The 21,666-nt window shown below is 38.7% G+C and overlaps 1 protein-coding gene across 6 annotated transcripts in view; it reads right to left on the bottom strand.

Annotated features, from left to right (window-relative positions):
- The window catches only part of AOPEP (aminopeptidase O (putative)), a 186,465-nt gene that overhangs the window by 42,879 nt on the left and 121,920 nt on the right, over positions 1-21,666 (bottom strand). The window lies entirely within an intron of this gene.

The following is a 21,666-nucleotide window of genomic DNA, read 5'->3' as shown; positions in this document are numbered from 1 at the left end:
CTCGCATGCAAAAAAAGATTTAACAAATGGGATAGAAAGGCATAACTATTTATAGCTTCTTTCTGAAGAAAGGCAACACCAAAACCAAATCAACCAATAAAAGAAAAAGATAGCTAGGTGAAATCAGCTTAGTCGCCCCGGTTCCGCCCCTACTGGAAAAGCCATCCATAAAAGGGATGGATGGATGATGATGTGAGGGCACAAGCTGCCCTCACAACTATCAACATTGAAAGACATGGGATTGAATTAATGTGGAAATTGAGTTACACTCTCCCTCCCTGTAGGTGGTCCTGAGTGTATCCAAGTGTGTTAGAAGTCGGGACCACTGTTGTCCATGATGCATCTGTTCCCTGGACACAATCCTTCAGACTGCAGCTTTCTCAGTATGACACTATTCAAGGAAATTAATACCATTTTTTAAAAATCTCTCTTTGAAGCTGCAATCTAAGAGAAACATCTATTAGCAACAGACATTTGCAATAGGAACTCTCATTGCAGACTCCTGCTAATCTGATTTGTGCATGATTTTGTTTCCACTCAGGAAGCTTACATTAATTTAGCTGTTCTTGAACAGTGCTCCTACAGAAAGATGAAGTATCCAGTAGCTCACAACCACAATTCCTAGTTCGACAGCCACACTTGTTACACAGTTAGGGTATGCTGAAAATTTGTTTGCCTTAGCTTAGGAATTACACAAGGGATTTGTACTATTACACTGTTATGCAATTACATTAGGTTTTTAGACTTGTGTAGACTAATTCTACTTGTGTAGAATTCAGATCCTCGTGTGTGTCGTGTGTGCCAAACTACCATCTGTGAGAAAATATCTGGTGTACACACCACATTGATGAGACTGCCATTAATGCACCCCACCACTGAGAAGTCTGATGTGTTTTCCCACACTGTCTGCTTTCAAGTTCTACATTTAATAGTAGTGACAATAAATATACTAATAATTAATACATGATTATTCCTATTATGATTCTAACAACTTTCAGTCCAGGCATGGATGACTTTTAATTTTAAAAGTAGTAGTTGGTAATTCCTCTTGTGCATAGAAGCTTCATTTTGTGAGTAACAATAGGCAGGACAGAAATCATGATCCAAAATGTCAAAACAGATAATCTATGAGGCACAAACTGAAGCCTCACAATGTTTTTCAGAGACTTTCAAAACAGTTTTTGAATAAAGGCACTTCTTCCCTTCAGGTCTTCCATAATTACATGGAGGACTCCTTTAAGACAACTGGAAAATCAAGACACATGACTCTCTTAAATTTCCTAATGCTAGGAATTCCACCATTCGCTTCAAAATGGAAGGTAAATACTGACATCCAAATTTAAACAATGAATTAAGATATTCAAAATCACTCATCAAGGTATGTCTAATTAGATTAATAACTCAGTCCAGAGCATCAAGTCTACTGTTCCTTTTTGCATGCACTCCCTCTATCCACAATAGGGCAGGTATCAAGAGACAACCCACAAACAGTCTACCAGCAGGATACAAAGAGATGCTTTGTTCTTATGCAAAAATTCATGGCATGGCTAGTGCATTGTTAGTATTCTCTTTTCAAGAAAAAACAACTAGATGTTTCTATCACTTTGAGAAAAACAACCATGGGGAATACCGAAGTACTCTCACCATAATCATCATCTTGTTTTGAATTGCTTGCTGTTGCTAGCTGATACATCAAAGTTCTCCTGGCTGGTGTTTCATTTAAACTCACAAACTGCTATCTTTGGATGGCCAGCAATGCCACAACACACACACACACACACACACACACACACACACACACACACACAAACACACATACTCCTGACCCCCACTGCCTCCTCTCTTGTTTTTCATAGCTTTCTCTTTAAAACAAATATTTAACACACAGCTCAGGAAATACTGTAAGATGAAGCCGGCTGCACTCCTAGAAATAAAAAATTAAAGTTTCAGTAGAAATTGGCATATCCCTCTAAATTACACTTTAGCCCCCAAAACAAACAGGAAAAGATACTATTACCTAATGTCTGAAAATTCAGAGAATATATTCATTAATGGAAAATACGTCTGCAAGTGGCAAGAACTAAAATTACTTACTCTGCTTATTGCACAGTAATCAAGATATCCAGGTATATTTTTAACCTATGCCTTCCGGGAAATAGTGCATTTTTCCTTTTATCAAGGAAAGAAAAACACTGTCTTGGTGCAGGCTTTATTACTAACAAAAGCATGTTCAACAAGACAGAACTGGACACTGTTTTCAGAGGCATGCTATAGCAGTTTCCAGAGTGATCTCAAAGAGTTCCTGGTTTCCAGTTAGCACAGCTAGGCAAATTTGTGCAACTAGGTAAAAATGTTGTATCCTGCATACTTTTAACTATATTTTCAGAGAAACAACTTCATTTGCAAGCAAGAGATCCAGAATTCATGCACTACAAACCTCAGTGAGTAATTTAATCCCATGACAATCACATCATCTTTCAGATCATTCACATGGCCATGACTGTAAATGCAGTGTTTGTGGCCAGACCAAAACATACACATGATCAAAGGAACTATATAAAAATGGCCCCACCATGCTGTGCTTATAAAGATAGCCTACTGCTCCCATGGCTATGGCTTTCTCTCCATGTCGAGTTGCATCAGGCTTCATAACACCTGAATTTAACAGAAGTTTCCTTCTCAGAAAAATAAACCACAATAATTTCAACATCTGCTGAAAGGAAATTACTATCATGCTGCTTTGCGTCATAGTAAAACTATTTTATTTCTAAGACAACAAGGAGCCACAGAAACCTTCTGCACAATGGAAACATATAGTCAGATCTTTTTCTTGCACTGCGTTGCTCTGGACAAGAGAAGGAACGGTTTCTGCTCTTGGGAGCCTGTTTACAGGAAAGCTGGCACAGCTGTACACAGCCTGCCACAAGGGATCTCCTTCCAAGAAGCATGATCGGGTGAACAGTATTGACAATTTGGGCAAAGCCTCAGTCCTAATTTTAAGTTTAAAACTAGATCTGGATCCTAGTGGAAATTAAAACCGCTCTGGCTTCGCTTGATCGGACGTTTGTGTGGCTTAACATAATGACTATGCATTAAACCCATTAAGTTCAAGTTTGCAGCAAAATAGATGCAAGTGTAGGAAGCACAGACACTCTTTGTCTAGTTGAAGATGTCCCTGTCCATGGCAGGAAGGTGTATTTAACATTTAAAACATTAAAAACATTTAAAAGACACTCTTCCAACCCAAACTATTTGGTGAGTCTATGATTTTTCAAAGCAGCAAGCATCTTAGTGCTGTGTTTTAACTCCAGCCTCGGTACTATAGCCCACTGACTACTGCATTCTAGCTCCCTTTTGATGCAGCAGCATATTCAACAGAAATAGAAAGCACAATTAGCACTGTTAGGCCACATTAACTTGCTGAAATTAGACTCAAAATCACCTCTTTTTGAATGACTCCAATTCTTGTATGAGTCAGCAGCCAGATAAGTAGGTATTAATTTAGCAACCAAATCATTCCAGAATATTTGAAACGAAGAGCCTGTTTTCTGTTAGCTCAGGTTCAGCTGCCCTTCCTGTTATTTCTGAGCTGTATATGTGAGCTATGATTGCACAGAAAGCAAAAACAGAGCAGATTCTTCAGACATGGCCATTACTCTAACCAGCCCTTTCAGGCCACCATTGCACATGGTTCGATATGATTCTATATTATCTCTGTGTGAAGATAACCAAACAAAGGCTACATTTATAAATTCATTCAACTCATATAAAGTTAAGGGGTTGGAATGGACCTTAAAGATCATCTAGTCCTCAATGCCTCGTGTGATGGGCAGAGACACCTCTCACTATACCAGGGTTTCTCAGAACTCCATCCAACCTGGCCTTAAACACAGCCAGGGCTGGGGCATCCACATCCTTCCTGGGCAACTGGTTCTAATGTCTCATTACTCATCCCACTTCCTACTACCCAACCTAATTTTGCCCTCTTTCAGTTTGTATTCATTACTCCTTATCTTATAATTTTACATTTGTCAAACACAAATCATTCATGCTACATTACACAAATATGCCCTCCGAACACCCCACATTTAGCAAACAGGATTATTTAAGGGATTGTAGATTCAGAAATGCATTGATACATGCAAATATGATCAACAGGAGTGAAAAGCACAGGCTTTTTGTTAGGCTGAGGGTAAAACCACAAACCTGAAACACCTAACAATTTTAACCTGGAATCTGAAAAGAAGTATAACCAAGTGTTCTCTTATTTTGCAACACCATGAGAATATTCTGTGTGGTATTACTTACTTTTAATGAAATACATATGATATTGGAACCAGTGATACTTGTTTTTCTGAATAATTTCTGAAATAGAAGTCTGCTCCTTAGCTCAACAGTCACATAACAACTGAGAAAAACTCTTTCAAGAATGTCCATACCTCAGAATGTCTGAAAAAGCTGCAAACTTTATATTTTGTGATGACAATACTGCAAGACTTAAAAAAATAACTCTAAAAATACAAGAAAATCAGGAGCTAAAAAGATATTTTTAAATATTCAGTAATGCTCTTCCATGAATCGCTTTATTTCCAGGTTGACTTCTGACCTTGTCATGGTGCTCAAAGACTTAGGGAGAAGCTTGAAAGAAGACAAGAAACAGAGATTTTATGGAAGTCCCCTGAAGGCAAATTTGCCTCCCCCTTTCTTTTCCTTAAATAAACCCTGGCTGCAAACTAGAAACATAATTTTTAATATCTCTTGGAAGTAGCCAGAAATAAATTTAGCTTCATGTTTACATGGTGGGAAGAGAGGAAAAGAAATACTGTGAGCTACTAAGACTGCCAATAAAACTTTGAAGCTATGGAAACTTTATAACTCTGACTAAATCCAGTTGTACCATTCAGTTGCTAATAGCAACTACTATTTGTATTAATCAGCAGTAAAAAAGCAGGGGTCTGGCCCATTACAACTGTCATTTTGACCAAAAAATGAGGAGGCTACTTGTATTTTCATACTGACCAGTCTAAATATATCTAAAACAACAGTAACCTTCACTTGATGCTGCTGACATCTTGTGATGGGGCAACTTTCCTTATCGTGAAGCCAACACAAATGCACAGTTGTACCTCCCAGTTATATCTCTCAGTGACAACCACACAACCAGTGGATCATCAAGCTCTCAAGTTCTGGGTGGGCACAAGGACCAACTCCACTGCAGTATCTGCTATAAATGGTGTCTTCTTGCCTTCCTGAAATAGCATAGGACATGGTGGAGCTTGTGTCCCCTGTAACAGCTGGGTCCATGTGAAACACAACAGCAGTTCTGTTTTGGTTTATGATTCACTATGTATGCAAAGGATTAACAGTTTGGGGAAAACAAGTGAATTTGACATTATTTAAAAGTATTCACATCTTCTCAAACTAGTAAAGCAGTATTTTGAAAGCTGATAAACACAGCCCTCTCCTCTTTGTTTCTAGAATAGAATGACTGCATTCAAAATTATCATACTCAACTATCTAGGAAAGTTGAAGGCCCCTCCTGAAAACTTTACAGCAAAAGACTGCTTAGACATGATGACTTAAGTAAGACAGCACCAAATATACCAATTTCAGATTCTGAGAAAAGAAAAAGAAGATTCATGCATAAAGCAAACCATACTCTTCCCTCAATCCACCTTAAAAGGACACAGCAACAAAACCAACAAGAAAAAAGACTGTTTTAGTCAACAATGGTGCATAATCCAAGCAGTATATTTCATTTAAAAATCAGCAAGTTTTGATACATAATGCAGTCAAGTGTCCATAAAACTCATACAACAAAGCACATTCAGGAACATAAGGAGATGGCAGTTTCTAGTGTCAACCTGGAATCTACTAACCGCTGTAGATGAAAAAGGCTCCACAGCCGACTCTCTTGGGCGACCACTCTTTTCATGGGGTAGAATTTCAGGCGCAACAACCTGGGCATCATCAAAATCAAACCATTTTTCTCAAGCTGAAAATAGTTTTACCTATCACTGCCTTACTACTGGGATAGTCACAGCTAAATATTTCAGTGTCAATTGAAAACAGCAGAGAACAAGTTAGACTTCAGTCCTCAGGTTCTAGCATGACCATATTCAGAAGAAAAAAAAAAGTCCTCCATTGTAAAGAAAGAGTCCAAGAGATTGGGAAAACCCTGGTGTTTTCTGACAGCCCAAGCAACACTGAAAAAAAAAAAAACCCAAACAAAACACCTTTCATTTTTTGTGTTTTTGTTGTTGGTCGGGGTAGTTTGGTTTTTGACAGAGGGCAGGGAGACCAAAACCAAACTGAAGGAGATCCTACATTTGTAGCAAGAAGTCCTCTAAAATATGGAATAAAATGAAAGTTATTTCCCACAGTTGCTGATACTAGGGTCATTGGCATAAAACTGCATTTTGTATCAGTAACATAAAAAGGAACAAAGAAATAATTCAGGAGTGGATCTTCATGCTTTGACATCAGAACGGAGCTGGAACTCTGAAACACTGCTTAACAGTTAAGCTCTGGATAGGAGCATTTTCCAGTGCTTAAATTCTAACAGATCAGTGTTCAAAGGACATTTTCCACACTCTCTTTTATTACAGGCATTGTCTATGCAAAAAGAGGTTTGAAATAATACACACTAGCTGAACTATAACAAGTTACACATGGTGAAAGAAAAAGCCATAGAATAAAGCGGATAATATTGTGCTGTTGAGCCCGTAGGGCAAAGAACACAAGCCATTAAAACACAGTAGCTATCTCACATGAACAACTAAAACATAAAAACCTTAGGCATTTTTAAAAATTCTAGGACCACATTTGCAAAGTGATCAGCAATAAAACCTCAAAATATTTTTCCCTCTTACCTTCCTACAATATTATCACATGAAAAAATGTCATGGATTATTCATCTACAACTAAAACGCATTTTCGGATGGCAGCACTACTTACTGACCATATGTCACAGAGGATCTGTTATATTTTGTCATGGGAGAAAGTATACGCACAAAAAAAGTAAATTAAAATACCCAGTTGAACATCCTTTGATCAGACTGAACTCACTGCTTCAGCACAGATCCTATGACCAAATGTGCTCTGACATTAATGCAAAAAGTGCACTATTATGCTAGTTAAACAGCTGCGTGGTTTGCTGCTTTTTTTTTAAAGAAAAAGATCTTGAAGCAAGAAAATACTGTTGTCTTGGTACATTTTCTGTTAAGAATTAAGAAATTCTCTCAGAATTTAACTCAAATGTGTTTCCTTCTGGTTTCCCTCACCTTAAAGAAACCAGCAAAGAACATAAACGGTGTTCAGTCCCACAAAAAGGGACAATGGTGATTTACACAATGCTGCTGCTATTAACCTTCACCTAAGCACAGAGAGTCTACCAAACATTCTGCCTGGGAGATTCTGTGGTTGCACTGTACACCTCTCGGAGAACACACCCCAATAGTGCAGCCAGATGCAGACCCCTGGACACCGCTCCTGCGAATACCACCGCTTCACTTCAGGCATTCACTAAAGCCACAGGAAAGCCTCATCCTGTCCTAGGCCACCAGAATTGAAGTGTAATTTTTTCCTTAGTTTTCCCACTCATTTTAATTCCCCTACCCACCCACCCCAGTAAGCTCTCTCTAAAATCCAAGTCCCAAACCAAAGTATTCAGTAGAAGTTTTGACACTTTCCCTAGACCTTTCTTCTCTGAGCCTTACTACTGAAAACATATGCTAACTATTCTTCAGCACAGAAGCACCATACTTTGAGGGGTAATCTAAATCCCTCACACAGTCCAAATTACATACAGTTTTATTTATGTCTCGACTTGTAGGATGGACTTGAGCTGACAGATTTCACATTTGCCACAGCAATGCCATTCTGTTTGCACATGCCAAATTCTACCACAGGGAACGCTGGCTGTTGATTGCAGTTGAAGAGGTGTCTGAAGTTTTTTCTGCTGAACTTCAAAGTCCCTGACATCTTGCAACTAGACTATGAAGTTTTAGCAGACAGCTGAAACACTGCTTTAGGGTAAAACAAAGAGCTGTTGAATAAATGCATCAGTTAATGTCCAGACCACAGCACAAACAGACTTTTTAGGCATACACTGGATATTTATACAAAACAAATAAAGAGTTATCTTAGATACCAAAAAACCTGCCAGGAAACGCAGCAAAGAATCATGGAAGGAACTAAAATTAACAATGACTGTTCTTTGCAGGAGGGATAAAGGGATAATGACAAGGCCATGCAACTTCTAAGCAACACACTTTATTTCAAGAAAATACATGCCTGAGCTTAAGAGATGGTGTGAACATTGAGTATTTATATATACCTACTTGTCTTCTTGGAAGTACTCATGTATTAAAATTCTCAGGGCTGTACTTTATTTCCACCTAACCCCCAAATCCCGTCCAGGGCTGAAATCAATGTTGCTTGGAAAATGGATACAGCAGATACTTTTTAAAACATGGTCTATAAATAAATCAGTGAATATCTGCATTTTCTGCCTTTTCGTCCTTCTTAGGAAACCACTGTTTCACAATGGAAAATTTTATCATCAAGTATAGACTATTGAGCTACTCTATTGGCTCAGCTGAACAATGCCTTCAGCTCCCACCAACTGAAGAATTCAGAACAGATTCTCAGCACATGAAAAACTTTGGATTACCTGAACACAAAAAGAAACACTGACACAACTGCTACTACTATCAGGCTAAGCAATGTTTCCCAGTGCACATTTCCAATGACTGGTTTGGTTTTTGTTAAAGTTGAAACAGTTCCCTGTCAGGACCTCGGAATTGTTTTGAGACAGGCATCTATCAGAGTTCATTTTTAATATTGACATAGTGTTGGACCATTGAGGAAGCTAGATGCGACTTTGAGGAATACCCATATAACATTCAGAGTGAGTCTAAGCCAGCCCTTTCCTCCTGACCACACCAACAGGTAACGTGGAGCCGGGCTGTTCTGTCAGAACGGCCCAGGCCGGCCGGGCCCTGCCGCTCGCTCCCGCTGAGGGGATCGGCTCTGGCCCGGCCGTGCCTCCGGCCCATGCCAGGCCCTGTCAGGCAGGGGAAGCAGCCGGAGGCCTGGCCGGGCTCCCGGCAGGGGAGGGGAGCTTGCCCAGCCCCCGGAGCCAGCCGAGCCGGGAGGGAGCCGGCAGAGCCGGGCCCTGATAACAACTGGGCCCAGCTGGGCCGAGCCCACCCCGACTGCCACTGAGGGGTGGGCAGGGCCCCCTCTCTCCTTCTCCTCCGGTGACTCCCGGGCAGAGAGGGAAGAGGGGGGAAGCGCGGCCGCCCTGAGGAGCAGCGGCCGGAGAAGCTGCTGCCCGGCAGAGAGCACCTGACCATCGCAGGCTGCGCAGATTTAACCCTACCTTGGCAACATGGAAGCTTCTGAGGTTTCTCTTCCTGGAGAGAGAGGAGAGATGCACAGAGAGAACACAGAGAACACCCAGCATGAAGTCAGATGGAGAGAGAGAGAGAGTGAAGGGATTAATTGGAGGAAGGATGGAGGAGTTGCCTGCTGGCTGGACTTCAATTAGAGCCGTGGAAATGTACTCTATATGCAGATTATCCCTTTAAATCGTGGGAAAGATATGCATTTGGGGAGATGATTGTTTATTTTGTGGATTTTTGAGCAAAGGTGTTTATGACGGACTGAGTAATATTGCATTAGAATCTTGTAGTCCCATGAGATGCTGGAATAGAGAGAGATGAGAAGCCCTTTGTGCCAGTGAAGAAGTGAAGAGACATCTCTGTTCCCTGTGATGAAGAATCCTTTCCCTGTGGAGTTGCTAATCTTTAAAAGGTGACACCCCAATACGCCTGAGTTCACACGAGCATGAACAGCTTGGGAAACTGCTAATGGGAGGAAGGCTTGGAGGGGTCACAGAAGCAGATTTTCCCTGGGCAGGTGTTTCTGTGAGAGTTAAAACCCACAAGAGAACTGTTCCAAAATCCTCAGTAGGATCCATGATTCCAAGAGAGACTCCTTCTCCTAAAGAAGTAAGGAAAGACTATTTTCCAAAGTGTGACTGAAAATCACCAGTTGTCTCTCTGTGTTGTTTGTGGGAGAGTGAACAGTTTGTGGGGAGAAAAGTTGTGAAAGTTTCATTTTTTTTCCCTTCCTTTAGTGTGTGCTAGTAAAACTATCTTTGTAACCTTTAAAGTTGGGCCTGTTTTGCCTATTTTTTCCTCCCTAATTCTATCTCAGAGAAAGAAAACAGTAGGCACAAAAACCATCACAAGTTTGGTGCACTGGCTGGGAAAAGTTAAAATTCGTGAACTTAAAACTGCTACATGAATTGATCTTTCCAGCCAGCTCAAACTTAAAACTGGAACAACTGGCTATAAACGGCATCAATCCAAAACCAACGTGCTTAGGATGTAGTGAAATAGGTGCATTGCACAAGGGTATGTCGTGAAATGTCTTAATGAGGACTGTAAAATTTCTTTCTTTCCTGTTGAAACTTTCCAGAAATTAACAAAGGACTATATTAACATCTCCTATCCTAAAGCTTATATTTTGTAATAGTTTCATTGTGACATTCAAAAGCAGTTTACACAAGACAGAGTCTTTCATATTACATGTGTGACTTTGAAGAAAAAAAAAATTCTTCAACTCTGATCAATACAAATTCTAAGATGTGTATTGCAAAGCAGAGAGAGAAAAGGCATATACTTCCCAGTGACAAATATATTGGCACCATCTCACTTCTAAAATCACAAACTAATATCCAGTTACAGTATTTCACAACACTAAATAAAAAGTTGCTTGTTAATTTGTTAATTTACCCAATGGCTCTCTCCACTAGATAGTACAGGCTTCTCTCACAATCACCACTGGAGATCCAACTAATCTTCAGACAATCACTTGAACACATTCAGCAAGAACTGAGTAAATATTTTAAAATTTAGGTTCAAGATTGATTTTCTTCTATGTATTTTACATTTAGAGGCTATTACAGATCACTTCTTGTGACATGGAAAATACTGCCAAACTATATGGTCAAAAGCTGAAATCTTCCAGTGCAAGGTGCATCACACCACCATGTGCAATAGCTCTTACAACTGATGCAGCTACTCCATGAAACAGCACCAGGCATTACCATGGTTTTTCCTGCACTCCTGCAGAAGCATTCTCTCCCCTCTTTTGCATGAAAGGGAATCATCAATGGCCTCTTTTCTTCCGCCACTGACTTTAGAAGTGATAGCCTACTCTTTGAAGGACACACCTTCATCAACTAGAAGACAGTTGATGTTGCACACAGGGTGTAAAATAAAACAACAAAGATGACCATGATTGCACAATTTCTTGGCCTGCAAAGCAATAAAGCATTCTGCACTCAGAACCTGCTAGCTGGCCTTATTGTGTCAGGGTGCTTCTGTGAAGAATGCAAGGACTGATTTAAAGCAGCCATTATTCACATCCTATGTGCATATTACAAGAGAGAAGAATACAATGACAGAGAGGCAAAGAGACAAAAAAGGTAAGAAAGAGAACAAAAGAAAAGGGTCAGCAGAACCACACAGAGGGACCTATCATGACCAAAACCCCCAAATCTCTGTTATGTTTCCTGTGCCTATCAGATCCTCAGAGAATGAAAGGACTGGAGAAGAGATATAATGCCTTCTTTTTGATGCTCCTTTCTCCCTTGTTCTAAAGAGTTTATTGGTTCATATCGTGTAAGACCACAGCAAGTGTTGGGGAAGCTAATCATACAACTTATTTCTGCAAGCTCTGTGTGGAAACTTGGAAGGACGATTCAGCTTGTGAAAGAATGGCTTGTAAGCTCTGACAATTCTGAAAGTTTGCTAACATGGAAAATACCACAAAAAATTACCCAGGGGGCAGGTATTAGAATGAGTTTAGCTTACTTAAATGCTCACTTGGTGACAGCTGCAACATCCATGATAGCCAGAGACAGGCCTCTTGAAGGTAAAAACCTTCAAAGTTATGATGCATATAAACACACAGTTTATATGTATATAATGTACCTTGCAGCAAAATATTTAGAGAAAAACTGTGTTTTCTTCCTTATCTATAAGATGCCAGAGAAAGGTGTGAATCAGCACCAAAAACATCTTGGAACAGAGTTAATGCAACTACCAACCATGAGAATGAAGGTTTTTCTGTCCTTTAAGGCTGTGCACAATGTCAAAGAGATGACCACTGTACTTTCAGGTGGAACTTTCAGATCTCAAGGGAGATCGTCACAACTTGCTTTGCCCACACATATAATGCAAGACTTCTACATTGTTGCTGTGATGGGATGTCAGTTGTTTTATCCAAAGTCTCTAAGAATATTGTCTTGGCTCTGTCTCTTCTTCTTTTTCATCAAGTGCCAAAGTTCATGCCAGGGAAAGAAAGATTGGTAAAATTTCCTAAGATTAGTACCGTAACATGTCTGTCTGAATAGCCTTCTCCTAAAGGGGAAATTAAGTAAAATATATGCTTGTCATAAATATAAATATAAATATAAATATAAATATAAATATAAATATAAATATAAATATAAATATAAATATAAATATAAATATAAATATAAATATAAATATAAATATAAATATAAATATAAATATAAATATAAATATAAATGCATATTATAACATCTTTAGCTAACCTCAGCAAACTAGGTGAATCAAGAATAAATTGAAAAATAAATGATTTTTATTTTTAGGCAAGTTAAAAAATTGATTCTTCATTACCAAAGTGTAATTCATCTTATCTAATGATGCACATACAGCCTATTTTACTACAGCCAACCACTATCTGGCTACTAGACTATGAGAGCAGTAATATACCTAAACAAGCTGGGATGAGTTTCCACCTGTATTTTAAATTTGTCTGTAAGGCCGTCTGAAAAAAATACTTCTATCTAGTTAATATTATGCACAAGCACTTTGTGGGAGAGGCCAAAAAGCATCTTTTGAAATTGGCTCAGGAATCTTAGTCCAGCTTCAGAGACAGCAAGCATGACTACTAAAATGACTGGACAACCTGAGTGTTCATCACTAACTTTGTCTAAATTAATACAGTATAGTCGGTATAAGTTAACTTTGAGGAAAACAAAAGACCAGTCTTTTTCACAATGTTGAAAGAACAGTCTCTACGTCTCTTATATGCTTTCTCTTAAGACTTTTATTCACAAATAAAAACTAGGAAATACATATTGGCAGATTTTGCATTCTCTTCAACCTCCCCACAAGATATTTCAACAGTTAGCCCTAGAGCTTAATTAATCTACAAACCTCATCAGAATGTATTGACTATGCATTTGTCCTATCATACACAGCTTTGACTAAACTACATAATGCTATCCTATTTGAAAGAGTCAAAAAGCAAGATACATCAGGAAGTCTTGTTCATGCCACACTGCAGTGAAACAAGAACATCAAGTGGCTTACATCACAATGAATATAACTGTATGTCCCCCTTATACAGCGGGGCATGCAGTAACTGCAGTGCTATACAAACCATGGTTATAACACTGAGAATTTTGAATGATCTCCAACACCCCTCTTATAAAAAAGTTTTTTAATTTTATGCTCATGTAGGTAATTCCTGAAAAAGTACTACAAGGTGCAGGAGAGAATGGATAGATCTTTGAGGCTGGAAGATAAAACTAGTTAATGTTTGGCCAGCCAGCCCATGCAGGGGCACAGGTCTACAGATCATACCCTGGAAATGTGCACACTGTTTATGTTGAGTCATTTGTAGAAAATCTAAGGGGAATTAGTTTGCCTAAAGGCATTCAGTTCATCAGCATCAAAAGGAGAAACTGACTTACACATCCTGTTTCCTGCTTATGAGTTGCACCCAGCATCTTACTTGTCCCTTTGACGCTACTGTCTGAGAATGATACAAGGTCACACAAGCAAGAACTTTGTCCATCACGCAGTCAAATTGTGTTGTTCCCAGAAGCATCCGAATCCATGAAGTCCAAGTTTCCCCTCAATGTGGTTGATTGTCAACTCTGAAGTTTATTCAGAAACTTCTAGGATCTTTTTACAGAGATCCCCTGTGTCTAACAAATCATAAGCTCTATTTCAATGTCATGATTTACTCATGTCATGACTCTCCTTCCTCTGTCTGGCTAGTGTTTACTGGTTGTTTTTGACATCTTTCTCCCACACCATATTAAAATAAACCATGTTACCAGAGAAAACATATGGGGATAAACACATATACACTAAATGAGCTTTATGTGAGCATATGTTATAGGAAACAAAACTAAAATAATGATTCTTTCAGGAGGTGAAAGACAGCATCCATAAAATCTCTGAGGAGCAACTATTAATACCACAACATCACTAGCCCAGCACCTGCAGTTATCAAAGGAATTTCCTGGAAGCTGATCAGCTTTCTTCCTCTTCTCTGAAATCAGACAGGAATGTCCTTGAAGCAAATATATCACTGTAGGAAATTATAACTAAGGAAAAGGGTAAAGGGTAAGAAAGAATGACACGTACTTTAGATAAAAGCCTTCTTAGTGTCAGTGACATACACTGCCAAAGCAACACAGTGGTAGAGGACTCAATTTTCATGTCTAGCCTCTTCCCTGGTAGCTAGAGAAGTGTGATGATAGCCCAGGGCCTGGACTTTAGCAGGAAGGAGAAAAAAACCTGTGTGGCACTAGGGTAAGGTCTCAAGTTAGGTGAAGCACAATCTACCAACTATTCACTTTTCTATGCCTTAGAGGATCTTAGGCTAAAGAATTCAGCCTAGCCTGAAGATAAAAAGCAACTCCAGGGGCTGCAAGATCATGCCTTGACATCCTGTACTGTGCATGCAATGCCATCCTGCCTGAAAAAGAGAGGAATACACAATGTGGAAAATTATCTGGCAGTTAGTATTCAGCAGCTCAAAAGAAGAGAATTGGAATAAGTCGCCCTCTATAACAAGATTACTACACAGTGAATGCAAATCTTTCTAACAATAAGTAAAAAAAAAAAAAAAAAAAAGGGAAAAAACCCCCCCAAACCCCAAAACACCCTTGTGAACAAAAACCCTGAGACCTATCCACTGGTAATATATAAATGAGATTGTACTAGATCAAATTAAAAAACAAACAACCAAACAAAAAACCCCAACTATGTCAGCATGCATTAACAGTTTTAGAGGAACTAGGTCCTTTCAGATTTCATTCTCTATAAACTGGGTAAAATATCTTGACTAACAGTCAGGGGGGAACCATCAGTGAACAAAGATATTTGCAGAGAGGAACTGTGAGGACATTCACACAACCATTCCATTCAGGAATGGGAAGCCTCACAAGACTCTTACAAAGAGCTGCCTACTTCACTGAGGACCATCATCCAGAAAACCCGTTCTTTCCCTTCCCAAGCCTCCACAGAGCTACACTGTTTCATCTGAAAAAGGTGAAGTCCAGGGGAACCTCCAGGACACATAGGAAAGTTCCTTCACTGTAAGTAACAACAGCCACGACAAACATGATAGCAGAACTCCAAGTCATTGGCTTAACAGTCAGCAGAAGAAAACTTCTTAAAAAAACATCTTTACACCAAATTTTACTTTTGTGGAAGTGGAGTACTGAACATATCTGTAAAGAAGTATGAAAAGTAATGCAAGTCAATAAGTATTCCTATTTTTCAAGCCATGCTATGGTAATGTGCCCACCCTCTGTTATCCTTCACTAATCTGTCTCTCCAAACTGATCTTTCTCAGATCACTAAATGAAGTGGTATTGCTGCACTGTGGAACAAGATCCAGATACTGCTGGGTGCAGCCATTCTATCTATACATACTGTGCAGTGTCTCAGGACAATTTACACTCCTTACACCTACTCGCTGTAATTTGAAAGGCATGAACACTGAACCTGCAGTGAACTAGTGGGGAGGCTCAGTCTCTTTTCTATTTATGCAGCTGAATTTCTCTAGGAAGTAAAACAATTGCTAATGTATTTGGACAGTAAATTATTCTTTCAGTACCTTTTAAAATAGTTGTCATGGCACTGTAGTACAAACATTTATTTAAGTGAACTAGAACACTCACAAAAACCACTGAGGTTTTCCATTAGCTGTTGTAGAGCACAAGTTCTGTATTGCTTTCTGCCAGTAGAGTACCATTGCATTCTTCGTGTTACATGAACTTTATACCAGTTCAGATTCTCATTAGAGAAAATATATGTAGTGGCATTTATTTTAAACTAGCATAGATTCATTGCAAGTGTACAGTTACCTTTTTGTTACATATAGTATTGCATTCTAGCTTATAAAACATGGAACATTTAACCGAAGTTAAATACACAGTGGGACTAAAAAAAAGGCTTCACTCAAAACATATAGTACTTCTCCATCACAGCTGACAGACATATGTGTTTTATTCAGGTCCTCAAGTTTAAACTGCAACTCAAAAGTAAATTTAAAACAACAAAAAATAATTTAAAAGACCAGATCTGCTAAGATTATTTCAGTGGCTTCATTCCGAGAACAGGAATTGTGTGCATGCCACATTTGTAAAAATTTCTATTAATTTCAGCTAAGTCTGAACTCTTCAATCCTTCAGTCCTTTACCCCACTTGACAAACAGCAGATTACTGTGGACATGGGCATCACATGCCTGTGATGAACTTGCTTAAGGCCTGAACCCTCTGAACAGCACATTGCTACAGAACTATGTTGCTTAGATTTGAAATTGGCCCAACAATTAAAACGTCTAACTGACTAATAAAAGGTAAAATATGGTTTGGACTAGAAAATCTGCTTTTACTCTTTTGGGAACTCTGCTTCTCAGAAGTATGCAGCAGTCTCTATTTGTGCACCTACGTGTAGAAACCTGGTATGCACAAAAATGAAAAGTGAAGATAGAGCTTCTGACTCAAAAAACCAGAATTTGTTGAATCTTAAATAGATTATGGTTTATGGTTTTAACCACCCTCTTTTTCTTCTTTTCATAAAGATCATTATTTGGAAACAAAGTAAGTATCTACTGACGTTTAAGCCGAAGGAGTGATCCAAGTAGCCCAAGTTACTATCAATCCACGACAGATGAGTGCCTGCTAATCTTCTATGAAAACTTACCATCAATCATGTGTATTGATGGTGTATTGATGACTGACAATGCAGTATTTGTAGCTTTTCACTGTCCTGTAGACACATGTACAGAAGATAAGAAAACTTCAGTTTTCTGATAGTTTGTGGCCAGAACATATGAAAGAACACACTTTTCAATTTTTCTTAGAGTCTCACCCCAGAGTCATGCAATTTTATCAACCTGATCACTTCAGAGCATATAAATTGGTAACACAGGGATTCAAAAACACATTTAAAAGCTTCCAGGTCCAGTTTTTAGCATTAGCTGCTGTGAGGAGCTTCAACATACTCCATGCTGGCATGACACTGGCAGAGCATCCTCTGAAGAATTACTACTGCTCGTTCAAAGCAAAAGGGATAAGGCAAGGAGACCACGGCAGGTTGGCTCTTGTATAGCTTCAGAGTCAGCAAGGAAAAATATAGACAATGCCCACACCCTCAGCATAGCCTCATGCACCTAAGGACCTGGCCTTCTACTCGATGATTAACGTTCAAACCATCTGAGCTGTGGGATGCCTTCTCACACTCCTGAGAAAAGACTGCTGCACCCCTTGCATACCTTTGCAGAAAGAACAAGCAGGCTGCAAGCGAAGCTCTGCCCACACTTGGACATGTGAACCTCAACAGGCAGGGAGTCAGGACAGCTGGTGAGGACATCAGGTGGGGAGGAAGGAAGCCTTTTGTGGGTATCAAGTACATTTTCTGTAGACCAACCCGCCTTTTCAGAATTAAATCCACATCCTCTCCTGTCATAGACCCAAAAGTGTTTGGTCTTCTGCAAGCCTAGCTCACTTTGCTGACATATTGATGGCACAGAAAGATGATTCTTGAAGAGGACCAAGCAAGGACTTAACAGGAATTAATCACACTTTCCCAACAAGGTTAAAAAAGCAGCACTGCTAAATTTCTTTTTAAAACCACCTCTTTCAAACTAAAACATAAGTTATAATGAAACCAGTTAAAAGTGTACAGTTACATTTCTTAAGACACAGGACTTCTTCTTGGTTTTGAGAGGATAGAAAGCCAAATCATTACGCACACACTACATCTTGTGCCATCTTTAATAACATACATAAGATCTCAGAGAAAATTTCCCCAGTCTGAGAGGTCATCAAAACTTGGTAAGAGTTTTTTGTCAATCCCATTTCACCATTATAGATATGTTTCTTTAAGAAAGGTACATTTCTTGTACCATATGCTCTTCCAGCATTTTGGTTTCACATACACATTTTGTCTTCTCAAACAATAGCTTCAGATTTGTATTTTTCCACTATAGACTGACACCAACGCTAAACCTTCCCCATAACTATTCAAGGGCATGTAGGCACAAAAAATATATTGTCCTCCTAAGCACGCTGGGTGTGGTATTTGAGTGTTGTACATTCCTTCAGTTAATTGAACATTATATCTCTGTTTTCAAAGGTTCAGTAAACAAATGGACTGGCAAAAAGATATTCAGATATTTTAAATAGGTATTCCTGGCTTATAACTTTTATTTCAAATATGCCATTAATACATATGCTGATACACGACAGAATTTCTGATGCTGTAAGCAAAAATTTTCCTTTAAAAGGAAGAGGAAGAAAAATCAAAACTAGGGGACAATCAAAAACCTAAGAACTTAGCAGTGAGCCAAAACAAAAGATCTGTAGGTACAGATTTAATACACAAAATTGAGACCAATATTCTTAGATACCTTTTACATCTTATTTTGCTACATTCACAGATTTTCCCCTCAAAACTTAGGGCACTCTGCTTTTTAGTTGAAAGAGATGCAAATTTTGTGAGTAATAGAAAAGAACACAATAGAGAAGGTTAATTTCAACTGAGTGCAGTTGGCACAGCTGACCACATTTCACAACAATATGAATGCAAATAATATATTTGCATATGGCAATCATGAGAGCCCTAGGTGCTGCAGCTTTCAAGAGCCAGCCCGACTCTCTTGTAAGTCATCACACAATAGGCAAGGACTGTGAACACAAAATTTTCTGTGCTGCAATGTCAGCCAGTCTGATCCAGGCTTCAAACTGCAGGAAAGTTTGCGTGCCTATTGTGCTGAGGAAGGTGTTTCCTTAAGAGTTCCACTGTAAATGGTCAAGGAGGACTGCACTCCATGATGCAAAGAATACTCACTGTGTCCTTTTGCCTGGGCAACACAGTCCATCTCCCTTAACATTTGGGACAAGTAGTTTAGAAACTTGGAATAAAGTCTCCATACTACTTACATCCTACTTTCAAATTTAATATCAGAGAAAAAATAAATGACACTACTATTAAAAAGAAATTGAAAAGTTCCACTGGCCACGAGTGGAGGCAAAACTAAAGCTTTACAGGAAGGATGTGTCAACCATAGATCAGGAGTGGCGTATGTGCTGTTCTCTGGAGGTACTAATTCATTTCTTCACATTATTCCTTAAAGGCTAGCTCATTCCTTCCACGAGCTACCATCTTAGTGTGAGCAGATCAAACAAGACTCTTATTCACAGTCACGAGGCTCCTCACTGCTCTGATGTCAGTACAGAAGGTCAACTGCATAAATACCAGGCAGCTGAAGCTGCACTGCTATGATCAGACATCCTGTTTGCTGTGAATTCTATTCCTAATATTTTTATGATGTTAATAATGGGAACTCCCAGTTTAACCACTTAGGTTTTTGTTGTAACTTATCCTGCACTTAATCAAAACCCACTTTATCAGAGATTCAAGTATGTACATATTCTATTTTTTACTGCCAGCTTTAAGCTGTCTTTTACCCCCACACTCCTTGCTCCTGCCTTTCAGGAGTTTTTAAGATTTTTAAGGAGCAAAGATAGAGGTTTTTGTAAAGATTTTAAAAGACACACCATTACCTAATCTTAAAGCAGCACAGTAAAAGAATATTTAAATACTTTGCTTCTGCAAAGGAGCCAAGACATTAGGAAAAAACCACAAAACACAGAACATTTTATGTAGAAATTTTCTTGAACTAGCCAAGAGGCTGTGAAGGCAAGGAACTGCTGTGCAACTTCAACACCAGTAGGGTTTTCGAGCTGGGACAAAGTGAAGATAGCTACATGAGGTTTCATTCATTCATTCATTTGAGCTAAAATGAATCCATCACATTCTTAATATAATTTCAATTTTAGCATTTTCTATGCATCCAAAAATGCTTAAGTTCCTTCATCACATTAAAACAGGCATAGTCACAAAGAATCAGTCTCTGTAGTTTATATTATATGACAACATTATCTTCTACAAGAACAGATGCAAAATGGTAAAGAAAGAATCAAAAGACAAGTGTATCTGTAGTAGCATGGAGTTGCTCCATAAAAAAGTGTATTTGCTTCCCATTAATTCAATTAAAAATCACAAAACAAGCAACATTAACCTTTTATCATCTCCTTTTTGTTCACAGGCAAACCAGAAACCCCTAAGCGTAAGAGAGGTTTATATCAGGTAAAACACAGGTACTCATTACTGTAATATATCTATAAATATTCCCCGGTTAGAAATGGATTTTCACTCCCATGCTGAAACTCAAGTTTTTCCTAAAAAATGAAGAGGAAAATTATAATGAACCAACGTGGAAGTGCAGACAGATGGGATATGATGCAAGACAGGAAAGGAAAATAAAAGGATTGCATTTACGATGTGCAGAGCCCAACTTCATGATTATGTCACTATCTTTCATTTCTCTCTAAGCACTCAGTGACATAAGCAAGTGATTAATCCAGCATGAACTATGAAGAAGACTCAAGTGTAGATGGATAACTGCCAGAATTTTTAACAGTTTTCTCTAATCACACATTAATCTAAACTTGTCAAAGACACAGTTATTTTCAAAGCATAGCACAATTTTGAACTCGGAAAAAAAGAAATTACGTTCAAAGGGTCATTTCAATGTTTAATAGAGATTTCTGCCTGGAGTGGCATGGGAAAATGTTTATGCCATGATTCTCATTCATGAAATAACCCAAAATACTGGCAAAAATAGCAGCAGCAGCCTGCCATAAAGACAAACAGCAATATAGATAAAAATAAGGCCATGGAAATGAATAGCAAGCACTTTTGGTCACTGCCACACCCCAGAAGATATTTGCCAAAACATCTTCAAGCATTGCAAAAACACAACTGAACAGAAAAAAAACCAAAACCAAACCCCAAAATGTCTGGATGGAATACATGGAATGGTTGCGTGACATTTCAGGTGTTTAGAAAAAAAGGGGAAGCAATTTTTTGAGGTAAAATCCTCCCTTTATGCAAGGGTAACTTGCATAAAGAAGTTTGATGGGGTGTGGGGTTTTTTTAATTTTAAACATATAAAGGCTTTTCCTTTTATCTCTGTCCCTTCAAGTTATATAAGAGCCCTTGTATCCTGGATATATTTTTTGACCAATGATTTGCATCCCTCTTGCCTGTTTTGCAAGTCACGTGCTTCATAAAAACTTCACAAATAGTTCTTCTGTTCTAACCATGCCTAATTTAATATGAAAGTCAGAATTTCAGCTCAAACCCTCAGGGAAACTCAGCTGGATTTACTGTAAATCTTTGCCAGTGCTTTGGAAAGAGTCCGCATAGCAAAACACCCACCCAATCCACTCTTAACTAAACCAAGAT

The sequence above is a fragment of the Prinia subflava genome, chromosome Z (assembly GCF_021018805.1).
Source record: "Prinia subflava isolate CZ2003 ecotype Zambia chromosome Z, Cam_Psub_1.2, whole genome shotgun sequence".
NCBI classification, from domain to species: Eukaryota; Metazoa; Chordata; class Aves; order Passeriformes; family Cisticolidae; genus Prinia; species Prinia subflava.
The sequence above is the reverse complement of the archived record's forward strand: the minus strand, read 5'-3'. Positions and strand labels throughout refer to the sequence as shown.